This window comes from Sitophilus oryzae, unplaced genomic scaffold (assembly GCF_002938485.1).
Source record: "Sitophilus oryzae breed Bouriz unplaced genomic scaffold, Soryzae_2.0 scaffold_1274_pilon_pilon, whole genome shotgun sequence".
In the NCBI taxonomy this organism is placed as follows: domain Eukaryota; kingdom Metazoa; phylum Arthropoda; class Insecta; order Coleoptera; family Curculionidae; genus Sitophilus; species Sitophilus oryzae.
Window position 1 is genome coordinate 3,351,891 of NW_022145920.1, and position 24,742 is coordinate 3,376,632.

Genomic DNA, 24,742 nt, shown 5'->3' on the forward strand with positions numbered 1-24,742 from the left:
AAAACGCGCGAGAAGAAATAAAGTTTTTAACCTATCCTCGCTGTTAAAGTATCATTTAATCTACCCTTGCGGTTAAAGTACTATTTTATCTACTACCGTATGATCGAAGAAAAACGGCGTCCAGTTGGCTTGGAAATGACGATCGATGACATTTCACATATAATTTTGCATGTAAAATGACAGCGATCTTCATTTCATAGCCATCGCTGACGCCGTTTTTATTCGATCATACGGTATTTTTGATAGATACAAAGATATTTAAACTCGGTTAGGTTAGGTTGTAGTTTTTGTATTTTTGAGTTTAAATATCTTTGGATAGATATAAGGCAATTTTAACAGTTGCTATGGAAAAAACAAAAATAAAGGTTTTTTGATCCAGTCAAATATAATAAAATGACTAGCTAATAAAGGTATTTGTTATGTTCACAAGCAGCATTTGGACGTCGGGACAACGTTGTGTCACGCGACCAAACGTTGGGGCGCAACGTCGGCACAACCTCGTGCCAACCCTAGTCTGCACTAGTTTGAGAATAATTTTTGGGTCGAAACGACGTTGGATACCGACGTTGGCTAGAAGCCTAATTTAGTACAAACTGCAACGTTGTTTAAAATCCTAATTCACAGAAATACAAAACTAATATGGCGTCTAAGTCGCGTTTTATCCTAAATTGGGATAATTATAGTAAAAATATTATTTTTATGATTTAGTTAGAGACATATGTCAGATGGCAGTGAAAGAAAACAAAACAAAAGTATTTAAGTGTGGAGGATGTTTGAAGATCATAATTATTGAAACACTTTAACCGACTCTGTAACTCGTTACCCAAGGCAAAAAAGTTAAACGCAAACAACTTTATTGATAAATGTATTGTTTCTACTTTGAAAAATACTAATGGGCCTTAAAATTAAAGAAGTTCTAATAATTTTCTTGAATTTTCTTTTAGTAAAATGCGAATAATTTATTCGCAGTCGAAAAAATTGTTTCCGCGTGTTTTTTAGAGTCAAATATTTCAAGTTAATGTATTCAAAAAGTAGGAATTGCTATTTTAGGAACGAAACATTTACTTATTTAACAACATGGCGGCTTTCACATTGTTGTTTTGGAGATTAAGATGGAGTAGTTCGAGTAGTCGCATACTGGACTAATAAAGTCGCAGTTCGGCCTTAACAGGTAGTATACTACGCAAGATTGCCCTAATTTAGTCATCCTAGAGTCTAGCTTGTGCCGCCCTCTATAATCTAAATAAACGAGGGAGTGGATAAACTATCGGTAATATATGTCGATGTATATTTAAATTTAGTTTTATATGTACCTTTATTATGTCCCGTTTTAATTAAGTTTTTTTTATAAAAATAAAAGCAGCACTGAACTGTCTGACTGAACAGAACAATGAAGTGAAAATTTAAGATTTAAGGTTATGGTTCAATACAGTTGCAAAAAGGTAGTGACTCGACGTCCTACCAACGTAAGAATAAGGAAATCTAAACAACGTTGGAATTAGTAAAATAGACGACGTTTGCATAACGTTGGAATAGGTCCTGAAACTGACGTCGGAAAACTCTATATTGTCCAACGTTGTAACTACGTTGTCCGAATCACCTAAAGATCACTTAAGCAAAAAAGGTTACAAGACAACGTTTATTCGACGTCGCAGAAGCTTCTACTTTGCTGTAGTACTAGTCCAACGTCGGTACAACGTTATAAAAATGTTTAAATTTATTTTAATACCCAAGGTAGGGAGCTAACTATTTTTTGTAACTAATCCAACGTTGTGTTTAGTAAACATGTGGTCGCAAGTCGTGAAAATGCTACTTGGGTTTATTTATTTATTATTATTTATAATGTAGATATTATAGTAATGTGTACATATTATCCTACAGGAAAACTTTTACTTTGTTTATAAACTGTCCGGCACAAAATTCCGATACCCTAAAATTTTGACTAAGTTTGATGTTTCATAACTTTGAATTTCTACTCCGATTTTCATGATTATGGTGTTAATTTGTAGCTAAATTTGTTGGCATTATTTTTTATTGTTTTAATGGCTTATATATTTCGGTTAGGTGGGTTTATACCGGGGTGCATCAAAACTTTGTTTTTTTGCAGTAAATTCAAAACAACCTGTGGAAAAAATGGGAGGGGCATTTTGGATAAAAAAGATTTTCCTGTGATCTTAGATGTATTCCTAGCATTTCGTTTTTTGAATTATCCTATTATCTCTATTTTTTTATGAGCTACACATTTTTAAATAAAGTAGGTACTCAGATTTTTACAATCTTGAATTTGTTGAAAATGGAGCTCGCAAAGCTCACCGTTATATTGAGAATGTCCTCCCAAGAAGTTGTCGTTCCGTTTGCTGCTTTCATTGGAAATCAGTTTATAATGATGCATGATAATGCCAGACGAAGATGCGAATGGCCTTCAGGTAATCCCGACCTCAATCCAATTGAACATTTGTGCGATGAACTTAAAAGAGCTGTTGGTCGTCGTCCTATTCCATCACAAACTTTACAAGAACTATGGCTAGCATTAACGGAGATTCCTCCTCCGTTAATGCTAGCCTTAACTTTTGTAAACGGTTTTCTTGATCTATAGTTTGATATTCATCAAGCTATAGACTATAGATCAAGAAAAAATAACTACCATTATTTATTCGATACGACGCCGACGAAGACCTGAGCTTATTGCTGCGAGAGGTGGACACGCTATTAAAATTATTATAGAATTATTGTTTTGTCAATAATTCTAATGTCATTTCATCTAATGTTACAGGAAAGTGTTTTTTATCCAAAATGCCCGTCTCATTTTTTCCACATGGTGTTATAATAATGTGTATTGCAAATAACAACGTTTTGATTTACCCCGGTATAAACCCAACTAACCGAAAATATAAGCCATTAAAATAATAAAAAATAATGCCAATAAATGTACCTTCACACTGATACCATAATCATAAAAATCTGATGACAAAAGAAAAAGTTATGAAACATCAAACTTAGCAGAGTGATTGAAAAGTCCAATTACCTCGAATCCCTAATAACAAATAAGGGATGCTGTGACGAAGAAATCACACGCAGACTAACAATAGATCGTAACAATACAATAAAACTGACTAGAATATGGAAATGATCTACAATATCCCAGCGCAACAAAGTAAAATTACGAAATACATAGATCTTTCCTATTGCTACTTCTGCATCTGAGACTTGTACACTGGAAACTCCGAACAGAAGAAAAATAGAGTCTTTCGAAATGTACCCTTACAGAAGAATGCTGCAAATTTCATAGAGAAGATCGGACCAACGTCCCAATTCTAAGGGAGTTGAAAGTAAACACAAGACTTTCAACCAAAATAAACCAGTCATAGATACTTTGGGCACATTTCGAAAAGAACAGATGGGCAGGAAAAAATCATCATCGAAGGGAAGATTAATGGCAAACGACCAAGAAGAAGCAGGTCTTAGACGCGCTGGGTAAATCAAACTAATGAAATTTTTTTTATTGGTCACAGTATACAAGAAGCTTCTCTAGCCGCTCAAGATAGAGAGGGATGGACCACAACGATCCTCGCAATTGAGACATGATGTCACCATACTCTTTCAAGAATTAACGGGCAAGAAGAAGTGATTTATGGTTATCAGGAGACCGGGGGAATATGTATCAAAGTAAATATACTTTTTGGCTTCTGACGACGGACGGAGGCAGATGATAAGACCCCCTGAAACGCTAAAATATATTTTATTGGTTAAGGAAATTTGTTTTACGATTAGAAAACTAGAAAACTAGTTCTGGTTTCCGTTTAAATTTTAATTATATGGGGATCGATCGTCATTTCCAAGCCACCTGGACGCCATTTTTTTCGATCATACGGTATATAGTATAAATATTACACTTATAAATATCTATTGGAACATAAAATGTCTAAGATTAGTTGTATCCCTGTCATTTTAATTCAAAGTTCAAAATAAGTTTATTCGGATGTCGTCTGTCGAAATTTCCCCTAACTCGTTGAACCGACTATATTTTTAGTTATTGAAATGTTTGTAGGAAATGAAAAAAATACACTCGTTAAATAAGCATTATTCTTAAAATTGCTAGTACTCTATTCGTAATATAATTTCCAATTTATATTTGTAGTCTTTAATAATAATTTTTAATTGGTAATTTTTGATAAATATATCGTCCAAAACAAAGTATAAGCTAGACTGATATTATTATTTCTTCTGTTGATTAATTATCCTAAATGGACTACACACGAAATCTCGCATGACAGTAACAACACATCGTAATTTTGACCTACAGGCCAAGTGTTAAAGATTATTCTTCAAACAAAAACACAAATATTTTTAACATATGTATATAAATAATAATACTATAATATAAATCTGTTTAATATTTGGTTGCTTTTAAAACTGAAGAAATAAAAATCCTACATTTTGTTTCTCTATGTCTATCAGTTTATCCCAAAAAAGCTAAATTAAATTCACTGGTAATTTTATCTCATGTATGATATATTATTAAGTTTACAACTAAAACACAATTGGGGGCTATCCAATATAGTTTACGTAGTCCTTCTAATACCCATTTGCTATGAATGTCGTTGAAGATCATGAATATTCATTATACAACCTTAAGAAGAATATCTATTTATTTATTTATATCTCAATAATTCATTGAAGACGTACTTAAACTCAATGTTAAGAGAAAGTCATAATTCTAATTAATGCAGAAAATTAACGTGTTTCTTTTTGAACTTAGGTGCTCTTATTTCTCATGGATATTTTTTAAAACTTTGAAACTGTAATTTACTTACCCTTCCCCTTCCCCCATAAGTAATTAAACAAAAAATAATAAAAAAAGATTTCTCCGAAACTATTGTCAGCTAATATGTGGTTTACGTCCACACGACAAAGGTTTGGCTTTACCGCCTGGACCAAGAGGAGACAACCAAGGGTTGCATAGCTAGATAGAAGGCTCGTCTTTTTTGGTCTCAACATTGGGCTCTCAACATGCGTTCTGTAGTAGAGGTGCTCTGTAGAAGTGGACCAATTAACCCTTGCAGTGAAGCTGGAGGGAAACCCCCTAGCAATACTAACAACGGTACAAGTTCAAAGGCAGCAACGCCAAAGAGGAGAGGCGCGAGATTAGCCTCCAGAAGTAGCACACAAGCTGCCATCTCCTATAGTAAAGGTGAGAAGCCTAGACCTAGGCCAACCCGGCAGGCTAGATGCAAGATGATTGAGACTAGCTCTCAGCAGAGCAGGAGTATGTACTACTCCATGAAGGATTTGCCCCAGAGGAAGCAAAATCGAAAACACTCGTCGAAAAAGAAGACAGTAAAGGAACTAAGAAACAGCCTGTCGCATGTCAGTTGTTTAACAGTAGAACTCACTGCCAGAATTTCTTTAAAAATTTTAAAATACTGACTCTTCCTTCTTTATTCATTTTTGAATCCGTTTGCTTAATCCGCAAGCACATATCTGCTATTACTCTGTCCGAAAGGCCATCTCATAACTATCCACTTAGGAATGCAGAGCACGATCTTTATCTGCCAACCCCAAGCTCAGAACTAGTTAAAGGCTCAATACTGTACAATCATCTGCCTTTGAATATCAAGTCGCTTTCATTCTTTGCCGCATTTCCCAAAGCTCTGAAATCATACTTCCTGGAGAGAGTCCTATATGCGGTGAACGACTTTTTTGTTGATGTTTAATCATGAATAATTTTGAATTTTATATTATAATTATGATCATCTCACACACTGATCAAAAGTCGAGTATTTAATATTTTATAACTCTTAAAATTATATCCATTTACAATTTTCCCATTGTAAAATTTTATTGATACGCCTTTTTTGTGTTCTGCAATTGTCCATGTATGTTCTATTTGTAATTTTAATGACTTAATTTTTTTTGCATTGTATGATTTGTATTATATATTTTTTATTATTTGTATATTTTTTGTGCTTTTGTTTGTTTTGTAAATGCTTTGTCGATGAAGCTATTTTGGCTTTTTGCACAATAAAGCGTTATTTATTTATTATTATTTATTATATTATTATGTCAAACAAAGGGCCAGAGAGGAGGCGAGAACCTCTTACCTCTGCTCCAGCAAGGAAAGAAAAAAGAAGTCGGGATGGAAAGCCGTCCAACACCGAGTGGCAAGCAAGGACCACCAGCATTTCCAGAACTCCATTATAAGGATATCGACTTGGCGAGCCATCAACTCGAGGGAGGAAGGTCATGGTCAGGTTCTCACAAGACTAGGAATTGACCTTAAATCCAAGGAGACAATAGACAAAGAGGGATATATCCTCTATTACAGATTCGAGACAACACCGATATCGAGTCTAAGGAGTGACCAAGTTAAAGAGGTGGAGAAAATGGAGACAAATCCTCCGGCCACCACAACACGGGTATCTCAGACGGAGACAAGCTCTTCGCTTGTGAAGAGCCTAATCGTGTAATGGGGTATACCCTCGGAGGAGGTAGATGTCCACTCTTCAGAGATAGAGCATTTGTTGTCAGAGAAGGATGAGAAATACCCTGTCCCGCCTGCATTTTTCCGTTTCCTATAAGGCTAGCGCAACCGATTGCGTTAATCGCATAGGAAACGGACTCGGGACCTGCAACTCCGTTTACTAAGTGGTTAACGCAACCAATGCAAATAATATTATTATAATGAGTCGTAATATTATTATTATGACAGGTGGACCTGCATAGGTGTTAAATTTAGTAAATTTAAATTAATAATGAGGTTATTTTTATTCTGGATTCCAAAAAAAAAGCAACATAATTGAGAGATAAATGTAATAGGTAACTTTTAACGATTTATATGCTAATATTGGCAAGGCAATTCGGCAACACAGCTTTAAGACGTGGTTGATATGTCAATCTGTTTTTTTAATAGTGCTGAGTCGGTGGTTGGTTTCTTGTGAAACATCGTTGAAATATTAGAATTTTAATAAAACATGCTTTTAGATGTATCAAAAAAAAATTAAAAGAGTGACTTAGACATTTTTACGAGTTCTTTAAAAACTAACAGTCTCCCGTCTAATTACATTTCAAGGATATATAATATATTTGCTATGGTGGTTGATTTAAGGAGTTTACAATAGGGGTTATAAAAAATGTATTTAGAAATCCTTGTTGGTCGTTTAAATTATTGTCGTTTTTAGCTGATTTTAATATTTCTAACTATTATAGGTAATTTAAACGTCTACCTTTTGTTTCTCTATCTAATAACTTAATTCAGTTTTCATTAACTGTGTGACTATTATACAATGAGTTGCTAGACCGGAACTTTCTACCTGTTTGACCTATACGTACATGGCATTACAATTATAGCAATCCACCCTATATAAATCAATGAATGGAATTATTATGATTTTCATTGTAGGAATAATATTTTTGTAACTTTATTTATTCGATTAATGGTCAAATTAAATTGTTTAAATCTTAATTCCTAGAGTTTTGTTATAGTGTAGCGGTTACAAGTAATATTGAGTGTCCCATTTTCTGTGTCCTAAAAGTCCTAAGTGACTACAAATAGAGCATACCTAGAAAGTTCATTGCAAGCGCTTCTTTGCATGGGTTGCGATGACCACTTAGTAAACGGAGTTGTAAGTCTCGAGTCCGTTTCCTATGTAACTAACGCAATCGGTTGCGCCAGCCGTATAGGAAACGGAAAAATGCGTCCCGCCTACAACAGAGAAAATCCCCATATATGATGAGTTATAGACTGTATAATGAGTTATAACTCAAGAAAGGAGAACACAATATATCTTTAAGGTCGCGGTGATTACCCACCCCCCCCCTCTCATTCTACATTCTACATCCCCTTAAGATGAAACACAAACTCTTGAAAATATGTAGATATCTAGCTAGGTATTGAATAATCTGTACTTTTGACTAGTCCTTGAACCACGTTTGAAGCAGTTAAGACATTTCTGTTCAGGAAGGAGCTTTAGGACAATAGCGTTAGCTCAATCTTCATTGTTTGAATTTCGATACCAGCCCTATTTAAAATATTTTTTATACACACCTATACTAACTGATAATTTACATAAATCTTGTAACATTTTATACTAAATTTACTAAAAGGTTATATTACTAAAAGTTAATAATATAACTTTTTTTTAACACCTTTTTATTAGTTTTCAACATTTTGTAATGTCATATCATACTTTAACAGTCAAAACAATATGAAAGCAGTCAGTATCCATGTATTGTGACTAACGTTACTCAAAACACCTTTCCAATTACTAAAAAATTGTCAAAGTGCCAAAATAGCTGGCATAGGATCTAAAGCATGTTTTTGCTAACCTTTTCAAACACTAAATCTGATTTGTACACCTGTGTTCCTTTTTCACTGCATTACCAACTAAATCTTACACGATATTCATATAATTTTAATTTAACTATAACATATTATATGAGAGCAGATTATACGAGTATTATAAATTATCCTAAAATCATGGACGTGTAAATTTGTAAAATTTTCCCTCGTGTTTTTGAAACTTTTTGGTCATCCTTAAATATAATTTAAATACCAAATTATCATGAGAATCAATAACATCAGGAATATAATGGGACCTAGAATGGAACCTTGAAAATTCGCATCAAATCAAAAATTCAAGTTATTTTTTTCTAAATTGTATTGTCCTTCTGTATTAAGTACTCTAGGAATTGATGTTACTGTTAATACTGGTTACTGGTTACTGGATTCTATGGTATTTTTGTATTATTTTATTACCAATTTTACATTCATTATCTAGAATTAATAAATAACAGTGCTTCATCAGTTAAATGTCTGTTTGGAATTTAAATCATAGGAAGTTCAAAATTAATTCTTTTCATTGTTGCATTCGTAATTTGTGCTTTTTTACTTTAGTAGTTCAAACTATTTTCTTTTGAGCTGTTACTTAACTATTTTAAGGGTACTAAAGGTAGTATCAGACATAGCTACTTTTGTTGCGCAGCACATTAAAAAACTGCGCAACTTGATCTGCTGCAAGTGTGAATACCTAGGCAACCTGCAACGTTGCGATCGCAGCTTGGTTGCGTAGGCTACTTTTTTGTTGCGCGCAGTTTAAGAAATAACTTGTTGAGGAAGGTTGCAAGTGCAGCAAAAGATTACTAATCAGTTGAAACTTTTACTGCGGACATCGGTGCAGTATTCTGTTGGTATGCCCGAAATGTATACACTTTTTTTCAGTTAACTCCAGGATTTATATGTAGGTATTTAGTAAAGAATTAACCGACAAATTGCGATGTCGTCGAAGTCAAAACAAAGCGATTTGGAACAGAGAACAAGTAAAAGGTTTAATAGAAGTGGTAGAAGCAAAGGAGTGTTTATGGAACGTAAAAAGTCCATTCTATCACAACCAAACGAAAAGACCAGCCGCTATTTCGGAAATTTCTTCTGAATTACATATGCCCGATGAAGACATAAAAACGAAAATTCACACGTTGCGTGCACGATACCTTGAGCTGTGGGAGGTGTACTGTTGAATGTTGCCCCTCCAAGGCTGCGGCTACCAAAATATGTTGCAAATGTAGCGCTTTGGTGTGAACATATGAAAAGCATGTAGTGTCGACCTGCAACTTTTTTAGGCAGCTGCTGCATAAAAACTGCGCATTTTGGGCTACTTTCTGCTTGTGTATGAACACTGTATGCAACTTTTGCAGCGGCTGCAAAAAAATTGCGCAACAAAAGTAGCTGTGTCTGATACTACCTTAAGTTGTTTGAATAAATGATTTATTCTTTTTTCTTATAGAATATATTTTTTCATATTTAGCAAAGCAATTTATATTTTCAAAAGGTCATCGGTCGTTGGTATTGTAAGCATTATATTGATTTGAGATTACTTTCACAATGTAAGCATTCTATTTCGCATGAGTTGGCTCTTCTGCTTTCATGCTTGGAAATCTGAATTTTTGCTGTTAATAGGAATACACTCGGGAATATATTTTTATCATTTGGAAGATTTTTTTTCTAATGTAATATTCTTTAATACTTGGTGTAAAAAAATAAGTGGAGATGTATAATGTGTCCAACTAGGGAATGCAATCCCGCACCAAAATCTCAATCCCGCAAACCCGCGGGATTAAAGCAATCAATCCCGCGGGATCCGCAAAATTGCGGGATTGTAAACAATAAATGCTCCTCTTTGTACTTAATCTATTAAACTTGCTAATATAATGGTTTTGTGCAATTAATTAAAATTTTAACTCTGTACGACTAATCTGTATTGAGATTGGAAAAAAAACAATTTGGTGGGTTTTTTAAAATTTTTTGTTATAAGGAAAATACGAGATTTTTTCGAAAAATATGCATTTATAGTCATACATTAGGTCCTAAATGGTACAAAAGGCATTGTACATTTTGCATAGGCCCACAATATATTAATATAGCGTGTATCTTAAACTAGCTGTACAGAAATTTGGACTAATGTATACAAGGTGTTCAAAGAATATATTTAATACTAAATAAACTTATTTATTATAACTTATCTACTTATTTTATAAATAAAAATATTATTCTGAAGTTTTTTTTTATCTTATGTTAGTTATCTGCTTTTAGATACACTCTATATCAATAATTTTTTGGCATATGCAGATTGTACAAAGCTTTTTGTACCATTTAGGACCATACGTATGACTAAAAATGCATATTTTTCGAAAAAACGTCGTATTTTCCTTAAAACAAAAAAAAATTAAAAAACCGACCAAATTGTTTTTTCTAATTTCAATACAGATTAGTCGTACTGTCGTACTTGGTAAAAATTTCGATTTTTTAAGAATTGTAAATTTGCGGTAAAAAAGATTCTTGACCAAATTTTCACACTCTTGTAAAACACCCTGTATACGATAATTCGCTAAATATATTTTCGAAAACCAGAGAGCATCTTAGTCTCAATAGATGCATTTAAAACCTGGTCCCAACCACATCCCAAAATCTTTTTTAGTTCAAGAGATATTCAACTTTAAATTTACCTAAAAATTTTGCTTGTCCCGATAATTATGTCCGGCAGTTTATTTGACGAAATTGTCCACAAGTACTAGTAAAACACTTTTCTTGACTTACGCTGCTTATACGCACATACGCCAGAAAGAAATCTAACAACTAACGTGTTTGTTTCACTTATTTTTAATGGCCAAGGCGTAAGGGGATTTAAGTATTCGGTTACCCAGTAGTAATGTGTCAATCCCGCAGATCCCGCACGGTAAATCCCACAACTTTGATCCCGCGGAATTTCAGCGGGATTGCATTCCCTATGTCCAACTATAGAATTCAAATTGTCCCTTCTCTCGTCGGATGTGATTTAGAAATATATTGTATGATAAAAAAACGGCATAAAGTAGCTTTAAAAATGACGATGAGTCTCTCTCCGATTTTAGTCAATCAATGAACAAAATATCTTCCAAGAAAAAATGCTAAAACACTTCAACCCATTTTACATCTATTTTAGTATCATTTTGCTTCAATTCGTTAATTTTTTCTACGTAGTTAGGCAACTTAGGTAAAAATTTAAACTTTAGCACCAGTGCTAATGAGGCACCATTTTACCTATTTAGAAAACTTAACTAGATAGGTACCGCATTTTCGACAATTTTGTAATTTATTTTGTAACAAATAAAACATTTGATATCCTTTGTAGTCCTATCGGAGAAAGATGTATTTGCAAGTATAGGCTTAATGTATTGATGTAGTCGATTTTTTAAATTCCGACCGTAGCGCTCAATACGGCAAAAATTAGAAGCGCCCAACTAAAGTATATACCTATTACACGCAGTCCCGTTACCGTTCATGTCGATCGCATTGAAATAATATTAAAATCGTGGCTTTGTCATATTATTTAAGTATGTACTTTAGTTTTAACCTCAGTTTTTACTAGCGCAGTTATTGAAACTATAAAACACTCATGTAAGAAATTTGTGTGATGTAACGCTGTTTCGGGTAGTAGGTTAGGTTAGGTTAAGATCTCTCACTCGGAGGCCTTGAGCCCATTGCGATACCTCTGTATTATTGTACCACACATTCCTCTCAGTCTTTCTTTGTGCTAAAGCACTTCCAGCGCTTTGCAAAGTTCCCGATGTCGCTGATGTTGGCTTCTGCTGCTTCCTCTAGTCCCTCCAAAAAACCTTGCATTAAAGTTTTAAAGCGTCGGTATTCCAGTGCTGGACAGTAGCACAGCAGGTGCCCTATAGTTTCTTCTTCCTCTCCGCATTCTCTGCAGTAGTCGTCGTTGGAAATCTTCCATCTAACGAGGTTTATCCCCGTGGGACAGTTTCCAGTGATGACACCTACAAGTATGCGTACTAGGTTCTTTTTGTGCTCTAGTAGTTGTAATTCGGGTAGTAAAAATTAAGTGAAAAACAACCAGAACTTGGCGCCGCGTTGTGTTGGTTGATCCAATTTCAAATGTTATTACTATTACGTGGTTGTTGTGTGTGCAATAACATTCAATAACTCAATTTTCCCGAATATTCAACTCTCCAGAAACAACATTTTATAGCTTCACAGCTTCTCATACCGATTTGATCAAAAGCAAAAATAGATTCAAATAGTTTAACGAAACAAGTGAGTAAACAAAGTGCCCATTACATGATAAAAAAATTGGCGCCAGGAGGCACGTATAGCCGCCCATACTAAAATATGTTAATAAAAAGTTGGTAGGCAGTTCTTTTAGTTTCAAAGTAAAGGAATTTTTCCAATTTTGGTCCGCGGTTATTTCCCCTGATACCTGGGGTCGCGTCCGATGGGATTTTGGAGTTTTCCACACGGATTCTCTCAAAAACGAACTACGGAAACACGTAATATCTCAAAAACTGAGACTTTGACTGATTTTGATGTTATTACAAATTTTGTTGCAAATATTATTCCTAATCTTAAATTGAAAACCGCGTTTCGCTAGCTACTGTAATTTTGGAGTTACGATTATTTAAATTTTTAACCCCCTCCCATACCCCCTTACCAATCCCCACCCCCACCAAAAACTAATGGCCAGTTTCTGGGGTGCCACAGTATTTTTGTGCCAAATTTGGTTAAAATCGGTTTAGCGGTTTTTGAGTTATCGTGTTACAGACGGACAGACAGACAGACAGACACCATGAAAATATTTTCTATTTAGGTCATTTATGAACCAAATAACTCATTTTGAGTGAAATTAAAAAAACTTATTACCTGTCGGTATGGTCGGCTAAAAATTAAATAGGCATATACTATGAGAGGATAAAATATAATTTATGGTATACGTTTTTTAATCAACTAGTGCTTAAATGTTTTAAGAGCAAATTTATTAATTATATCAGTTATGTCTCCACTAGCAAAACCGGTGCGTAAAACTATGCTCGCTACCGTAGTTAAACTCATCTAAAAAGTTTTATTAACTTGAATAATAAATTATAATACAAGTTAGACCTTCTTAGTCTTCTTGGGTTTTATTCCAGTTCATATTCATATAGAGTCATCATCGTCATTTTCAGCTTATTCAACCATTTCCAATTATGGTGTAGCCTCCCTCACATATTTAGATACTCTCTTTGTAGTTGAGTCCATTGTTGTCTATTGTTAGCTATGCGGGCACAAGTTATCCCTGCTAATTTCCTAATATCATGGTCATATCCCAGGTCCGGTCTTCCTCTAGGTCTCTTAATTCCTCGTGGGTACCATGCTGTAATTTTTATGGTCCATCAGTTGTCTGTTCTTTTTGCCAGGTGTCCTACTCATTGCCATTTTAGTGATTTGACTCTGTGGATGACATCTATTAACTGGATATTTTTTCATATCCACTCTGTTCTTTTACGGTCTCTCTTGGTTATCCCCAGCATATTTCGTTCCATTGAGCATTGTGTGACCTGCAGATTCCTTACGATTTCTGTTTTAAGTGTCCAGGTTTCGCATGCATAGGTCATGACAAGTAGTACATATTGGTCGAATGTTTTCTTCTTTAGATAAAATGTCCCTTTAGAAGAATGTCCCTTCTCTCCACTACTTCCTTATACATTACTTTAGTTTTTGCTAAATTCATTTTAAGACTTACATTATTGCTGGCTGTGCTTAATTCATTAATTTGTGTTTGTAGTTCTTCAGGACTATTGGCAATTAGGTCTATGTCATCAGCGAATCTTGATGGTTAAGATATTCTCCATCTATTTTTAATCCTTTGTTGGTCCAGTCCAGTTGTTTCTTCTAATGTTGCTGTAAACAGCTTTGAGGATATCGCGTCTCCCTGTCGTACTCCTTTGCCAGTTGGGAAATCTGGGGCTGTTTTATATATCATTACTTTTGCTTTAGATTGTTTGTATATATTGGCTAAAGTTTCTATATAAGGCCTGTCAATACCTTGTTTCGGTAGGGTTTCTATTATTGCCTTACGATAAGTCGAGTCGAAAACCTTCTCAAAGTCTATAAAGACCTATTCATATAAAGTATAAGAAATAAAGTTTAAAATTACCAACCAGTAAATACGAGAGTAAAGTAAATATTAAAAATCCAATTTAGTCTTCAGTTAATAAAAAATAACTTCGCTTATTAAAAGTCCACCTTGACATGTATAAAAACGTCGCACACTACAAATTAAATTTTTAATATTTACAGCTGTCAACTTAGAAGTCAAATGATAATTATTGTTATTTAAATTAGTTAATATCCTGATGTTTTGTTTCATTAAGGAAGTTATTTTTAGTAGTTTAATAAGTGCTATAAAAGCTACAACAATAATATTATCTTTGATATTAGCACATTCACTAATATTCCTATATTTATTATTAGAATTAGAGTATTAGTTGAGCGGGAATATTAGATATTAGAAGTAAAACAAACATCTATAATACCCTCGTTAATATCTAATAACTTAAATATAGGAGTACCTACATGTTTCAAATTTTTAATAAAATTGATAAATTACTTGAGGCGTCAAGTTGCAAAATCCGTCTTATCCCACAAACGTTGTTTCGAGGTAATAAGCAAAAACCGTTTTAGCAAATGTTTGAAGCGTTAATTTACAAAAAAACGTGTCGATTGAGTGGAATTATTGTATCTCGTTTTTCTAGAAATAAAAATTAATATTGAATTTTTAAACAGAAAAAGCACAAAAATAATTCAGATAAGACCGGTTTTGTTGCAGTATGATGCATATTGGCTATGAAATGAAGAATGGCGTGATATTATATGGGAATTTTTTTTTCGAGCATACAGTATTTGCATCCTAACTTGATTTATTAAATATACTATTTCATTAAAATTAAGTAGGAATTTGAAAAGACGTTAATAGTAATGAAAAATCTTATGAAAAAATGCGGGATTTCTAACAATAATGACAATAAATAGCAAATATAAGTGGATAAGACGAATTTTGCCACAGTAGCGCAATTTGTTTATATATTATATTTTACTTTTAGATAGGAATAGGCGACTTTTACTGCAGTTTGGGATTATGTTTATCTAGATTTCAGGGCCTACCATAAGTATATGTCATTAGGCCATTTAAAAAAAATGGATAAGGCGGGTTTTGCAACTTGACGCCTCACTTCTAGACTTCATCGATATTTTCATAGTCGAAAATTTACAATTTTATTATGTATCTTTAAAAATTTTAAATTCTCGTAAAAAGAATTTTCGTTTACTTCGAAATAATAATAAATTATAAATATAAAAACATTTCCAATGAAAACAATTCATTTTCAATTTGTATAAGTACGTTAATATTATTGTTATGCTAAATAGCTACGAGTAATGTTGACTTGTCTGTCTTAGTATAACGTAGGACAGCAGGTTAATATTTCGAGAATATTTTATAGGGACAGCCTTTAGTTGGACCTGTCACCTGTCAAGAATGGATTAGTCTACATCCAAGTTGGCTCAATCGAGTAAAAATTAAGTGTCCTATCGACGCATGGAAGAAATGTCATATTCGACAGCGAGGGCTTATTTTCTAAGACAACCGTGCAGAAAAACGATGATCGATTCTACTTCTTCACGAGTGATCCTTCTACTCTGAGCGATTCACATGAAATTACTACCAAAATATTCTATTATTTTGAGAGGAAATTCCGTCGGGACCCACAGTTGTTAAAGTCTCGGTTGAAGTAATAAAATGACAATAGATAAAAATACACCCTACAATCGTCCCAATATATAGCATCTATTTCTATATGGATGATTTATTGCTGTTCCGTTTAAGACCTAATTTACCTATGTTTCTAAAAACGTTTGTCTCTGGAAAATTATACAGCAATCCTCCTGCTGCCGAACAGTTCATTATTCAAAAGCTTCCGGAAAGTCAAGGAGCCTATTTCACCTTATTAAATTAGCAGTTATCCCAAAATATCCGCAGACAAACAACTTTGCGAGAGCTTGTTTTCTAAAACAACCGAGCAAAAAGACAATGATACCAAAAAGAGAAAAGATTCCATTCTTTTGACAAGAAATTGATTCGTGATCCGAAGTTAACCGTAATAATATGGCAATAGATTATTCCAAAAAATACCTACAATTGTCTTAGTTTGTAGCATCTTTTTCTATATGGATGATTTATTGCTGTTCTGTTTGAGACTTACATTTTCTGTGTCAAGAAATTGTTCTGGGATGTCTCTGGAAAATTATACAGCAACTCTTCTGTAGCGGAATCCACCTGCAACTTTTGTACAAGTACGAAACGAACTTCATTTTTTATTAAAAAACTTTTGAGAAGTCGCGGAGACTATTTCACCTTGATTAAATTATTATCATATACTTATATTATCACATACTTATATAATATATTATTATATCATATACTTATCCGCAAATAAATAACTTTGCGAGAGCCCATTTTCCAAACCAAATAAGCAAAAAGGCAATGATAGATTCATTGTCCATATTCCTTTACAATGTGATCCATCATTCTAGACGATTCATTTCAAATGTTGGAATTCAGAAAGCAGAACTTTAATAATCTGAATGTTTACAAGTTCAAAAATAAGCTTTTAACAATGCCAAAATGTAATATCCCTCTTTCTACTATTTTAAGAATCGTGAGACCAACGAACCGAAATACTAGGTATTGGTCTTGTGAAGACGATTAGCTAATGTATATTATTGCTTGATATGGCCCAGATTTTAGATCCATTAAGACATTTTAGTCAATATATTAATTTTAGGCAAGATTATTTCCTCCTTCAATCACTTTGTCATTAAAGCTTGAAGGGGTCGAGATTCTTCCAGCACCCATCACCACACATTTGTTGTTATCTGCCAATAGCAAAATTGAAGTAAAACTCTTGATAGTTAAAAGCAGGGTTAATCCTTTATAATCGCTAACCACTCCAAAATTAGAACTGTGTGCTGGGCTCTTGTTAGCTCAACTTTTTGATCAAGTGAAAGGTTCAATGACTCTTAGTTTCCCTGATATATTTTTTTGCGTGCCATTCCGCTATATCTCATATATGGATTCGTGCTTATTCAAGTACATTACAAGTTTTTGTTCAAAATAGAGTCACTCGGATTCAAAGTTTAACACAACATATTCAATTGTATAACTTTCAAAATACTGCGAATTCTTATCAAGAATACAGCTACTAATCTCTCCCTATTCGCCTTCGCCAAACCTCTCTATCCAGTGCATCAAGTTCTTCTAGCTCTTTGGATGTCATCGCTTGTCTGATATTGGCATTCCACGACCTTGCTGGTCTATCTCGCCTTCTTCTTTGTGAAGAACTCCACTGAAACAGTCGTTTTGGTCATCAATGTTCAGGCATTCTTAATAGATATCCAAACCATTTCAGACCTCTGATCTCTATTCTATCTATAACTAACTCTGGGGCGTTCATTTTGTGTCTAATTTATCTGTTGGTAGTCCGGTCCAGTTCCAATATGCCTGCTTTTGAGATAGTCCATTTCGACTGCTGTAAGTCTCCGATTCATTTCTGCTGTTAGAGCCCAAATTTTACAACCGTAGCATATCACAAACCCAACCAAAATTTGTCCTAGCCGTTTCTTGGTTCTAAGAGATAGATGTCGATTCTACCACAATGAATTCAGACATCCTACCATCATCCTACCATTTTGCTACCATCATCCTACCATTTTGCCAGCTTGAATGCGGAGTTTGATTTAGTGATTTAGTCCTCTCCAGTACCCTGGTTAGTTACGGTTGACCCTAAATATTTAAAGTTGTGGATGTATACTGGGTGCCGTACCGCCGGCACATGAACGCATTAAACAAATTGCAACAGAGACACGTTAGACTACTGTTAAGAATCAAATGGTACCACCATGTCTCAAACGTATCGGTCCTTGAAAAAGAAAGCTGCGAGAGCGCTGAAGTCATGATTATTAAATCACGCTTAAGATGGGCTGGATGCAAGAAAGCCGCCTGACAAAATATCTTCTTTACGGCGAGCTTGTAGACGGCAAGAGGAAACCGGGTGGATTACTCAAAAGATGCAAGAATTCCACGAAAACTTGAAGGGGAAGCATGCAGAATCAGTGGAAGGAAGCAGCGCAAAATAGAACGCACTGGAGAAGAAGTGTAAACTCTGTTAACAATGACAACCAAAAAGTAAAAAGGCAACAAAGTAATTAGATTTTTGAATGTCTGGAGTGCGGAAGAGAGAAACATCGCGTATCGGGCTTTTCAGTCACAGAAAAGAAATGAAAGAAAACGGTCATGAAAGAAAACGCCCCGCGTAACCATCTTCTGACGCATGTCAAATACTCGGCAGTGTGTAATGGCAAATGAGATGAGATGAAAGTTGTGGACCTGTGTGACCTGAGTGTCATCCATAACAACAACTTCAAAGGCCGCTTCACTACTGACTGCGAGATATTCAGTTTTCAGTGAAACTTATCCTGCGCAAGCACTACTTGGTCGCCAGCAAAATTTGCAATATACAGCGTTTCTACCAACAATTTTTCTAGAGTAATAACTCAATATACGTAGGTATGTTTTTCTTTTAGTTACGAATTTCAATTTTAAAATGCATTGATTTTTTTCCTATTCTACAACTTTTTAGTAAATATATGTTATGGGACTAACACAATAAATCCAATTCTACATCCTACGATGGGAGGAATGTCGCATCTAGTAATCTTCAGGGTATACCTGCAAATCCGGCCTATTGTGGTTGATTTACGAAAAACAACCCTCAATCAAATATTTTTTTTTAAATTAGATATTGACTGGTGGCTTAGACGGTATGCGTCTTCCATTGAATGCTTTATACAGGGGATCCAATGGGACCTATATAATTCTCTCAGTCTTCCTCAGTTCGCTCAGATGGTGATCATTCTAAAAATTGGCTTTAACAATCGACTTTAACAAATGACTATCGAAGGTTATATTCTTCTAAAGAGTTCCGTCCATTGTCTTCTTTTGATGACGTCACGAGTACACTGTCAGGCCTTCATTCTCAATCCTAACTACTGGTAATGTTTTTATTTATAATATATCAGACTAAGCAGTGTATAATCACTGAATAGATTTTGCACACTTGTCCTTTAATAACTTATGAATTATAACATATACCTAATGAAAGAAAACGACATAATGGTACAAAAACCACACTACGTCTATCGCCAAAAAACAGTATAAAATATAGATAGTTTCTAAAATATAGAAAAATATAATTTTGTGTTTTGGAAACTTTGTATTATCATACATTAATCAACACATATAATAATACTGTGGTACAGGTACTCTTAGATTAAATGTATACATACATACAGAGCAATCAAAAGGTTTTAGCTCGGATCTTAGGATCGTTGAATTTGAGTTTTTGGAGTGTAAAAAATACCTACAATAATATGCTTTACCCATAAGACTTTTCTCTTAATATACAAAGCAGCATCTAACAGACCTTTTAGATCACATTATATTTAAGAACATGTCGCAGTGGCGTAACTTGACAACTGGGGGCCTCGGTGCAAGATATTTTTGGGGGCCCCTGAGTAAAGAACAAAACCAAAATAATGTATACTTTTTGTTAATTTTTTTTAAGGGCTCTGAGGGGCCCCAAATTCCTGTGGGGCCCCAGTGCTTTGCACCGAACTGCCCTATGATAGTTACACCACTGACATGTAATTTTCAACCAATATGAATCAAAATTGTTCAACTGAAAAACCACTAAAATAAAGTTGTCATTAGATGTCATTAAATGTTAAATGTTAGAGATGTCACAGTTTAACAGAAAAAATTCTGATATAATTATTTATCGTCTATATCCTCTTTATAATGAAACTTTTTGATAGCACTGTATGTAATATAATAACAAATAGAATGTACCTAGATAAGGTACTCACTCTTAATTATAGTTGAGTCCAAAACCAATAAATAATCCTCATCAATGCGTAACTGGTCCCAGTACTGTTACACTATTTTACACAAGTCTCCCGCTCTTTAAGTTTCACTACCCCAAAAATAGAAACACTAAAATAACTTCTTTAATGGAAATCCAGAACTTTTCCAATAAAAAAACGTCACTACAATAAATAAAACAAAACAAATCAGCACACAGAACACTCGGGGCCAGACAGTTGTTACGTCTATGTTCACAGTTAACTAATTATCCATTCCAACTTTGATTCTTTCTGTTTGGATTCGTCCTCAAAATTCACACCGATTACACGACGACAAAGTAGACGTGCCGAACCGATCACAGACAGCCACGAATCGAACCGACAGACGAATTCCTACTGAATCTTACGTAACAAAGGTTCGTCGCTTCACTCGATTCTCCACTATTCGGATCTCTCTCTGTCACGTACGATTCGATGGCTTTGTCCTTTTCCGGCGCGCGTCGGGAGCGGCAGCAGCATTTCTCGTGTCTGGAAGCGAAGCGCGGCTATGGCCGTGGCGGCGGTAGCGGTGAGGCGGCGGCGGTTGGCGGGGTCCGACGTCGTCGGCGACGATCGGCGGCGCGTCTAGGTTGGCGACCGGCGATCGGTGGACGTCTGCGTTGTTGCCAAGGCCTACAAAAATAAAAAAATATTTTAGGAAATTTATTTTCGAAGTGCAACGCAAAATTTCGATTTTAATATTTGAAGATATTCATTCCTATTAATGTTGCAAAACTCTCTGATTTGGGTATGGTTAATAGAAATAAGGGGTGAAGTTTTTTTTTCCTTGAAATCACTTATAAAAATATCAACAAAACATCCAGTATATAGAAGCCTCCCCAAACACTAAATCATAAAAATTTCTCTGCGGAAATGCATCATTCCTTTTTTTCCGACTTTAGAATAACTGAAATCAGTTACATGACAACGTATTCCTGCTTTACATTCTAAATACTTTTCTTGTGTAGGCAGTGGCGGATACAGGATTTTTTTAGGGGGGGTGGCAAATAAAAAGTAATGTAGAATATGCTTTTTAGAGTGCCATTTTTAACCCAAAAGGCTAATATTTAAACCAATATATATATTTTAGGGGGGGGCGGTCCCCGTGGCCCCCTCTCTGTATCCGCCAGGTGTGTAGGTATGAACTTAACCTAGTAGATACTGTAATTTAGACATCAATACCGTACTGAGAAAAAACGAAAATAAACAAAAATGAACCAACAAATCTAACCAAAGTAATCAAAACATGCTGTAGAGTACTTTTCAAATCTTGCTATATTTTAGAATATTTTATCAATAAATCACAGTGTACCATTTTCATTTTTTTGCGTGTCTATATTTAAAGAAAATTCTAGAATGAAAAACAGAAACGTGTTTTCATGTAACTGGTTTCAGCTATTCTAAAGTTAAAAAACTGAAAATTATGCATTTCCGCAGAAAAAAATTTGTGACATACTATTCAAAAAGGCTTCCAAATACTAAATAAACAAATATTTCTTACATAACTGATTTAAAGTAAACAAAACTTGAGCCGAAATAAAAAACTTAGTAAAACGCTAGTTCAGTACAATACAACATAACACCAAGTTAGCATCATCAACGTGATAAGCAAATATCAATCAAATAATTTGCTAAGATGCTAACTTAAGTGCTCCGAAACGACAACCACTCTTGCTATAAACTTTGATACGACTGGACTTTATCGGAGATGGAGAACTACCCTCTGCATAACCGTCTCAGATAGTTTTATCAAAGCCCTGAGACTGTATAATGAGTTATAACTCAAGAAAAGGGGACGCCATAGATCTGTAAGATCACGGTGATTGACCCCCCGCCCCACCCACTCATTCTAAATTCTACAAGATACTAACTTGGTTTTGCAAAAAGTGTATTATGGATAGATAGATAAATAGATAATTTTTTATTTAATCCATGTAGATAATACAATAGCTCTAAAGCATGGAACCGAGCTTGGAAAAATGTCTTGCCTTCGTTCTTTGCCATTTGTCTAACAGTGATGGGAAAGCAATTAGGTATTTTTACAATAGAAGTTTGAACAGTTTCAGATCTTGAGGAATAATGTTAAGATTCTAACCTCAAATTTATTTCAAGATTCTTGGTACTAGTACTTATCACAAAATCATGGAATCTATCTATCTCAGGGATTCTATTAAATTATATTGTTAATCTATTAAATATTGCTAACTAACAAAACCAGTAAAGAACGCTGTATTATTGATCACAAACACAGGTGTAAGAATCATAAATATATATGCCTGCATTTTCCATAAAGGTTTCGTCATTTTTATATTTGACTGTATTCTATTACCAAAAGCTACATATTGCGCGTTTTTTATGCATTTATGAATAAATCTAGTAATATTCTACTACTTATGGTTAATTGGGGTAATGGTAAACGATTTCAACAAACATAATTTTAATAAAGTATCTATAACTTTGAAATTTTGATGTTTGCACTGAAAATTCTATAAAAGTATATTTTAAGACACTTAGACACGCTAGAAATTTGCAATAGATTCTAAAAAAATCTCGTTTACATTTTCCCCATAGAAAAATCAAATATTGTCATATTTTGAGGTAAATGTAAACATTTTATTTATTGTGCTATAAGAGGTAAGAGGTTTTAAATGGGGATAATAATGAACAAAGAACTAAACAAGTTACCAAAAATTACCAAAATAGAGCATTTCTATTTTGCAAAATTCACGACTAAAAGTCTGGATTCTGAATGGCGTTTCCAAGATGGGGGAGGGGGGCAAGTAGATACAGCAGCATGATTTAAATCAAAAAAGACTTAAGTTTTCTGTGAGCTTGAAGCTCTGCATACACTGTATAATTTTATACACAAAATGATCGGCATTTCTCAATTTTAGAAATTCTTTGTTCTTTTTTGAATTGTTTAGGATCGCAACTATATCACGAAATGACTTTAAAAGAAAACCTAATGTTTTAATAGTTATATTATGATACTTCAAAGTAAGTTTAAAAACAGCAAATCAAAAAGGGCTTTATCTTTAACATAAACATATATGAGATCATAAAAACATTTCAATCACACTGTATATTACATTTTGTTTTTATAATTAAGACACGACATTTGAAAAATCACTTTGAGGATCAATGCAGTTTTTTAAGCGGGCTTTGTGATGATGACAAATAAACAAATCATATAGGATATTATATTATTCTATTTTTTAACTGTCAAAGCATGCTAGATCGTAAAACTTTTTGATCATAAGTAGTTTTATATACCAACATATTAGATATCTACAAACAAGAGACAATCGAAATGTTTCAGACAGTCTAGTACATAATAATTAATTTTTTTATTGTATTTAGCCGACTTTTTTAAAATCTATATACATGTAGTTTCCAAAAATTATATCTTAACAAGATAAAAGATAGACAATAGATATTTTTGTAACTTAATAGCTTTAATTCAAAGTCAATTTTTATGTATATAGCCCCAAATTCCCAAAACATTGCTACAAAAATACCTCACCTTAAAAGCAATCTTTATAAATTCCTCTACTGAAAATCTGGCAACACTGTGTCTCGACCTCAGACTGTTGCTCTCCGCATGCGCTCCCAGCGAAATATTCGCAGAGATCTTCACCGAAATTTTATCAAAAACACGCAAAATACGACACGAATTGTTCTAACAACGTATGAAACAATCAGGATACGTAGATAACAAACTATATTAACGATTAAAGTACGAAATTAAACTCGAAAAACACTCACAAAACAGGAAAAACCGCGCAGAATCCGAGATTCAGCAGCCACCAGCTACGCGGCCATGACGATCGCATCGCGGATGAGTTCATGAGTTGATTGTTGGTTAGAAAGTCAAATTGCATTGTTGTCACGTTGATTTACAGATATTTCCTGATATTTTTTAATTACCATCGTAATAACCCACATACCTAATAACTTAATAATATGGAAAAATATTGGATGAAGACCTTGACTGACCTTGTGACTGTAACTTATGAACTCCACACTAGACGCAAATGCTAACATTGTTGACTCATTTGTAAATTTTTGTGTTATGTAGACTCAAATATTTTTACCTAATAATTCACACTAATTAAATTGAAAGGTATCATACAGCATACCCATTGACGAAAAAAGTGTTTTATAGTTTTTGAAATACCTACATGATAATAATACGAGTAGATGTAGATGATAATACATGAAATAGACGAACAAGATTTTTAAATACAAAGATTTCTAGTAATGATACTGTAACTACATTCAAGCTTTTTGATACAGTCATTATTATATTGCAAGAGTAAACGATCACTTAAACACAATTGGATTAATCAAATTAAATATGTACTTGCTATTGGATGTTCTATAGTTACGGGGTATCCGTGAGAGGGGAAACGATATTCC

At 34.0% G+C, this 24,742-nt stretch overlaps 1 protein-coding gene across 2 annotated transcripts in view; it reads right to left on the minus strand.

Annotated features, from left to right (window-relative positions):
* The window catches only part of LOC115874370 (ski oncogene), a 183,526-nt gene extending 159,378 nt beyond the window's left edge, over positions 1-24,148 (minus strand). For both annotated transcript variants that reach the window (XM_030889515.1, XM_030889514.1), the window contains exons 1-2: positions 23,847-24,148; positions 20,288-20,956 (exon numbers count right to left, since the gene is read on the minus strand). The gene's annotated coding sequence lies outside the window, so the exon portion shown is untranslated. The remainder of the gene's footprint in view (positions 1-20,287; positions 20,957-23,846) is intronic.
* Positions 24,149-24,742: the final 594 nt, after the last annotated feature.